The sequence below is a fragment of the Triticum dicoccoides genome, chromosome 2A, assembly GCF_002162155.2.
Source record: "Triticum dicoccoides isolate Atlit2015 ecotype Zavitan chromosome 2A, WEW_v2.0, whole genome shotgun sequence".
Classification (NCBI taxonomy): Eukaryota; Viridiplantae; Streptophyta; class Magnoliopsida; order Poales; family Poaceae; genus Triticum; species Triticum dicoccoides.
In genome coordinates, this window is record NC_041382.1 from 174027520 (window position 1) to 174035697 (window position 8178).

Sequence of the window (8178 nt, forward strand, 5' to 3'; positions counted from 1 at the left end):
TTATTCCTCCATGTTTGAAATGCATTAAACGTGAATCTGCTAATTCTTCACCTAAAATTTCAAATGCTTCTATTACTGCAAATTCTTCAACTATCTCTGCTATCACTAATTCCTCATCTGAGGATGTTGCTAGTATCACTGACCATGCATGGCTGAAGGAATTGTATGTGTCAGGCATGTACAAAAGCCTCAAAGGGCATCAGGCACTTTGTGATGTGATTAAAAAGTAGATTCTCAATAGGAACCCTAGGAAAGAGGGTATTGCCTTTGAGAGGAAACTCAATGCTGATGGAACATACTGGAAACCTAAGCAGTATCCCAAAACCTCATGGGTTGCTGCAAAGGGACCTTTAGTGGATCCATCTACTTTATCCGGATTTACATGTGAATCTTCATATTCTTCTGATGAGTCATTTGACTCCCAAGTATAAGCTGTTCAAAAATCAGAATGGTGAAGTATTTGCTAGATATGTTGGCACTAACTGAAGGAATGGTCCTCCTATGAAGAAAATCTGGGTTCCCAAAAGGTGCCTTGAAAGTCTTCAGGTGAATGTCATCATGACACCACCTATGAAGAATAGCAACCCCAGATCAAATTCTTCATATGGACCAAAGTCTTCATATGGATCCAAGTCCTCATATGGACCACATTCTTCATATGGATCCAAGTCCTCATATGAACATCATCGTGTTAACACTTTTGTTTCGCACAAAAAGACTAAGGGTTATGGATATGTGCATTATTCTTCAAATCATGATGTCCATAATTCCTCGAAGAATTTCTCCGCTTATTCATATGCTTATCCTAACCCCTCTTATGTGAAACGAAGTGGATTGGCACCTATGCCACCTTTCTCTTATGGAGCTCACAGAATGATGAACTCTTTGCCACCCCTTCAGATGTGGGTGGTGAAGAAAAATAACTAATCTCTTATGCAGGGTCAGGTCTCCAGATGAACTTAAACGTCTGAAGAATTTCCTAGAGACCTGAATATGCTTGAAAGGACGCAAGCTAATCATGAAGAAATGAACTTTCATTTCTCACGTCCTCATACTGTTTTACCTGTTCTATCGCTTGGTGAAATTGATCTGATGAATTTGATGTCGTATTCTTCACTGATGAAGTATATAAGTTCGTAAGCTACACTAATTCATCTACAGGATGATCAAACCAAAGCCACTGAGTGGTCCTCGACAGTGGATGTACAAATCACATGACTGGTGATAGGAGCTTATTGATGGACACTGCTTTATCTCCATCACATCTGAAGCATATCACCTACACTGACAAAGGCAAAAGCAAGGTATTGGGTCTAGGTAAGGTTGCAATCTCAAAGGATCAACACGTGGACAAAGTCATGCTTGTCGATTCCTTAGGGTTTAACCTCATGTCTGCCTCAATGCTTTGTGACCTTTATATGGTTGTTGGATTTGGCAAGTATCGTTGTGTTGTGATCATGGAAGCTGATAATTCCAAAGTCTTTGAAGGCTTTAGGAGAGGAGATCTATATCTTGTTGATTTCTCTACAGGACCACAACCTGCTACATGTCTACTTGCAAAAGCCTCAGAAGGCTGGCTATGGCATCGACGACTTGGTCATGCTGGCATGAGGAACTTGCACATGCTCGTGAAGAAGAAGCATGTCATCGGCATTGAGGGTGTCAAATTCCTCAAGGACCATTTGTGTGGAGCTTGTGAAGCTGGAAATATGACCAAGGCCAAGCATCCCTTAAAGACCATCATGACTACCACTCGTCCATTTGAATTGCTTCATATGGACCTCTTTGGCCCTACTCATTATGCCACATTTACCAATGCTGCATCTCTATATGGCTTTGTCATTGTTGATGACTATTCTCGTTATACATGGGTGCATATCATCACTTACAAAACTGAAGTGCGGGAAGTCTTCAAACGATTTTCGTCGAGGGCTTCAACCAACTTTGGTGTGAAGATCAAGCACATCAGAAGTTACAATGGAACTGAGTTCAAGAACACTGGTCTTGATGACTATTGTGATGAACTTGGTATTACTCACGAGTTATCTGATCCTTATACTCCTCAGCAGAATGGTGTCATGGAGCGCAAGAACAGGACTCTTGTTGAGATGGCTCGCACTATGCTTGATGAGTACAAGACGCCTCCTCGCTTTTGGCATGAGACAATTGATACTGCGTGCCACATCATCAACAGGCTATATCTTCACAAATTCTTCAGAAAGACCTCATATGAACTCCTCACTGACAAGAAACCCAATGTGAGTTATTTCAAAGTCTTTGGTGCTAAATGTTGGATTAGAGATCCTCATCATAATTCTAAATTTGCACCGAAAGCACATGAAGGTTTTATGCTTTCTTATGGAAAGGACTTGCACACCTACAGAGTCTTTAACACCTATCATCACAAGGTTGTTGAAACTGTAGATGTGCGGTTCGATGAAACTAATGGCTCGCAAAGAGAGCACCTACCTCCTATGCTAGATGAAATACCACCCGAGGAATCCATTAAGTTCAAGGCTACTGAGGATGTCATTCCTACCGAAGAATCTATTGAAGAAGTCATTCCAGAATGTGAAGAACATCATGCTGGTGCACCTGAAGAAAATGGCTCTGAAGAAAATGCTGAGCAAATTCCTCGTCGTCAACCAGCTCATCCTCGCGTTGCTAATGAAGTGCAGATTGAGAAAATCATCAGTGACATCAACGCAGCACGTCCTCTCACACGCTCAAAAGCTTCACATTTGTCTAACTTTTTCGGGCACTTTGCTTTCGTCTCTATCACAGAGCCTACTAAGGTAGATGAAGCATTTCTGGAGCCTGAGTGGATTCAAGCTATGCAGGAAGAATTACATCACTTCGAGCTCAACAATGTCTAGGAACTTCAAGCGACCAGATCCTCGCAAGCACAATATCATCGGCACAAAATGGATCTACCACAACAAGCAAGATGAAAATGGCCTTGTGGTGAGGAAAAAGGCACGACTTGTAGCTCAAGGCTACACACAGGTTGAACGAATTGATTTCGATGAAACTTTTGCACCTGTTGCTAGACTTGAAGCTATTCGCATATTACTTGCTTATGCTAACCATCATAATATCATCTTATATCAAATGGATGTGAAAAGTACATTCCTCAATGGTAAGCTTGAGGAAGAAGTATATGTTGCTCAACCCCCAGGTTTTGAAGATCCCAAGCATCCTGACAAAGTCTTCAAACTCAATAAGGCTCTCTATGGCCTCAAGCAGGCCCCTCGGGCGTGGTATGATACTTTGAAGGAATTCCTCATGAAGAAAGGCTTCAAACCTGGTTCACTTGACCCAACTCTCTTCCCCAAAACCTATGATGATGAATTATTCGTATGCCAAATATATCTTGATGATATCATCTTTGGCTGTACTGACCAATGTTACAGTGATGAATTTGCCTATATGATGAGTGAAGAATATCAAATGTCTATGATGGGAGAATTGAAATTCTTCTTAGGTCTTCAAATTCATCAACAAAGAAACGACATCTTCATATCTCAGGAGAAATACCTCAAGGATGTATTGAGGAAATTCGGCATGCAAGATTGCAAAGGCGTCAAAATCCCTATGCCCACAAATGGTCATCTATGCACTGATGAAAACGGTATTGACTTCGATCAAAAGGTATACCGCTCCATGATTGGCTCTTTATTGTATTTATGTGCATCTAGGCCAAATATCATGCTTAGTGTTTGCATGTGTGCCCGCTTTCAAGCTACACCGAAGGAATCACACCATAAGGCTGTGAAGCATATTCTTTGATATCTAGCTCACACTCCAACACATGGATTATGGTATCCCAAGGGCTCGGATTTTGCTCTCATTGGATATTCAGATTCTTACTATGCTGGTGATCGTGTGGACCGCGAGTCAACATCAAGCATATGCCATTTCCTCGGATGATCTTTGGTATGTTGGTCCTCAAAGAAACAGAACTGTGTACCACTCTCTACTGATGAAGCTGAGTAAATTGCTACCGGTTCGTGCTGTGATCAATTGCTATGGATGAAGCAAACTCTCAAGGACTACGGCATCAATGTAAATAATATTCCACTCTATTGTGACAATGAGAGTGCCATCAAGATTGCTTATAACCCAGTTCAGCACTCGAAGACAAAGCACATTCAGATTCATCATCATTTCCTTCGTGATCATGTGTTGAAGGGCGACATTGCTACCTCTTGAGCATGCGTTGGTTTTCCCTTGAAGAGGAAAGGGTGATGCAGAAAAGTAGCGTAAGTATTTCCCTCGGTTTTTGAGAACCAAGGTACCAATCCAGTAGGAGACTACACGCAAGTCACCTAGTACCTGCACAAACAAACAAGAACCTCGCAACCAACGCGATAAAGGGGTTGTCAATCCCTTCACGATCACTTACAAAAGTGAGATCTGATAGAGATAATAAGATAAATATTTTTGGTATTTTTGTTGTATAGATTGAAAAGTAAAGATTGCAAAATAAACGGCGACAGAAATAGCTAGTTGACGGGAAAATAATATGATGTAAAGTAGACCCGGGGGCCATAGGTTTCACTAGTGGCTTCTCTCAAGATAGCATATATTACGGTGGGTGGACAAATTACTACAGAGCAATTGATAGAAAAGCGCATAGTTACGATGATATCTAGGCATGATCATGAACATAGGCATCACGTCCGTATCAAGTAGACCGAAACGATTCTACATCTACTACTATTACTCCACACATCGACCGCTATCCAGCATGCATCTAGAGTATTAAGTTCATAAGAACAGAGTAACACATTAGGCAAGATGACATGATATAGAGGGATAAACTCAAGCAATGTGATATAAACCCCATCTTTTTATCCTCGATGGCAACAATACAATACATGTCGGTTCCCTTTCTGTCACTGGGATCGAGCATCGCAAGATTGAACCCAAAGCTAAGCACTTCTCCCATTGCAAGAAAGATCAATCTAGTAGGCCAAACCAAACTGATAATTCGAAGAGACTTGAGAAGATATCAAATCATGCATATAAGAATTCAAAGAAGAATCAAATATTGTTCATAGATAATCTTAATCATAAACCCACAATTCATCGGATCTCGACAAACACACCGCAAAAAGAATTACATCAAATAGATCTCCAAGAAGATCGAGGAGAACTTTGTATTGAGATCCAAAGAGAGAGAAGAAGCCATCTAGCTAATAACTATGGACCCGAAGGTCTGTGGTATACTACTCACACATCATCGGAGAGGCTATGGTGTTGATGTAGAAGCCCTCCGTGATCGAATCCCCCTCCAACAGATCACCGGAAAAGGTCCCCAGATGGGATCTCATGGGTACAAAAGGTTGCGACGGTGGAAAAGTGGTTTCGTGGCTCCCCTAGATGTTTTCAGGGTATGAGAGTATATATAGGCGAAGGAAGTAGGTCGGTGGAGCTACGAGGGGCCCATGAGGGTGGGGGCGTGCCTGGCCCCCCTGGGTGCGCTGCCCTACCTCGTGGTCGCCTCACTGCTTCCTTGACGTCCACTCCAAGTCTCCTGGATTGCGTTTGTTCCAAAAAAAGATCCTCGCGAAGGTTTCATTCCGTTTGGATTCCATTTGATATTCCTTTTCTGTGAAACACTGAAATAGGCAAGAAACAACAATTTGCACTGGGCCTTCGGTCAATAGGTTAGTCCCAAAAAATAATATAAAAGTGCACAATGAAGCCCATAAACATCCAAAACAGATAATATAATAGCATGGAACAATCAAAAATTATAGATACATTGGAGACGTATCAAGCATCCCCAAGCTTAATTCCTGCTCGTCCTCGAGTAGGTAAATGATAAAAATAGAATTTTTGATGTGGAATGCTACCTAACATAATTTTCAATGTATTTCTCTTTATTGAGGCATGAATGTTTAGATCCGAAAGATTCTAGACAGAAGTTTAATACTGACATAAAAATAATAATACTTCAAGCAATCATGTCTTATCAAAATAACATAGCCAAAGAAATCTTATCCCTACAAAATCATATGGTTTGGCCATGCTTCATTTTTGTCACACAAAATGCTCCCATGATGCACAACCTCGATGACAAGGATGCACAACCTCGATGACAAGCCAAGCAATTGTTTCATACTTTAGTCTTTGCAAACTCTTTCAACTTCCACACAATATATGAGCACGAGCCATAGATATAGCACTATGGGTGGAATAGAATATGATGATGTAGGTTGTGTGAGAAGACAAAAAGGGAGAAAGTCTCACATTGATGCGGCTAATCAATGGGCTATGGAGATGCCCATCAATTGATGTCAATGCAAGGAGTAGGGATTGCCATGCAATGGATGCACTGGAGCTATAAATATATGAAAGCTCAACAGAAGAAAGTAAGTGGGTGTGCATCCAACTTGCTTGCTCACGAAGACCTAGGGCATTTGAGGAAGTCCATTGTTGGAATATACAAGCCAAGTTCTATAATGAAAAATTCCCACTAATATATGAAAGTGACAACATAAGAGACTCTCTATCATGAAGATCATGGTGCTACTTTGAAGCACATGTGTGGAAAAAGGATAGTAACATTGCCCCTTCTCTCTTTTTCTCTCATTTTTGGGCCTCTCTTTTTTATGGACTTTCTCTTTTTTTCGAAGAACTTTCCTCACATGGGACAGTGCTCTAATAATGAAAATCATCACACTTTTATTTACTTTACAACTCAATAATTACAACTCGATACTTAGAACAAAATATGACTCTATGTGAATGCCTCCGGCGGTGTACCGGGATATGCAATGAATCAAGAGTGACATGTATGAAAGAATTATGAAGGTGGCTTTGCCACAAATATGATGTCAACTACATGATCATGCAAGGCAATATGACAATGATGGCGCATGTCATAATGAATGGAACGGTGGAAAGTTGCATGGCAATATATATTGGAATGGCTATGGAAATGCCATAATAGGTAGGTATGGTGGCTGTTTTGAGGAAGATATAAGGAGGCTTATGTGTGATAGAGCGTATCATCTCACGGGGTTTGGATGCACTGGCGAAGTTTGCACCAACTCTCGAGGTGATAAAGGGCAATGCACGGTACCGAAGCGGCTAGCAATGATGGAAGGGTGAGAGTGCGTATAATCCATGGACTCAACATTAGTCATAAAGAACTCATATACTTGTTGCAAAAATCTACAAGTAATCAAAACCAAGCACTACGCGCATGATCCTAGGGGGATAGATTGGTAGGAAAAGACCATCGCTCGTCCCCGACCGCCACTCATAAGGAAAGCAATCAAAGAACACCCCATGCTTCAAATTTGTCACACAACTTTTACCATATGTGCATGCTACGGGGCTTGCCAATTTCAACACAAGTATTTATCAATGCCATAATTACTCAACTAGCACAACTCTAATATTACCACCTTTATATCTCAAAACAACTATCAGGAATCAAACTTCTCATGACATTTAATGCACTCTATATGAAATTTTTTATTATACCCATCCCGGATGTCTATCATATTAGGACTAATTTCATAACCAATGCAAATTGCCATGCTGTTATAAAATACTCTCAAAATAATATAAGTGAAGCATGAGAGATCAATAATTTCTATAAAATAAAACCACCACCGTGCTCTAAAAAAGATATAAGTGAAGCACTAGAGCAAAATTATCTAGCTCAAAAGGTATAAGTGAAGCACATAGAGTATTCTAATAAATGCCGAATCATGTGTGTCTCTCCAAAAAGGTATGTCCAGCAAGGATGATTGTGGTAAACTAAAATTAAAAGACTCAAATCATGTAAGACGCTCCAAGCAAAACACATATCATGTGGTGAATAAAAATATAGCCTCAGGTAAAGTTACCGATAGATGAAGACGAAAGAGGGGATGCCTTCCGAAGAATCCACAAGCTTAGGCTTTTGGTTGTCCTTGAATTTTACCTTGGGGTGCCTTGGGCATCCCCAAGATTAGGCTCTTGCCACTCCTTGTTCCGAAATCCATCAAATCTTTACCCAAAAACTTGAAAACTTCACAACACAAAACTCAACAGAAAATTTCATGAGCTCTGTTAGTATAAGAAAACAAACCACCACTTTAATGCACTGTAATAAACTCATTCTTTATTTATATTGGTGTTAAAACTACTGTATTCCAACTTCTCTATGGTTCATAC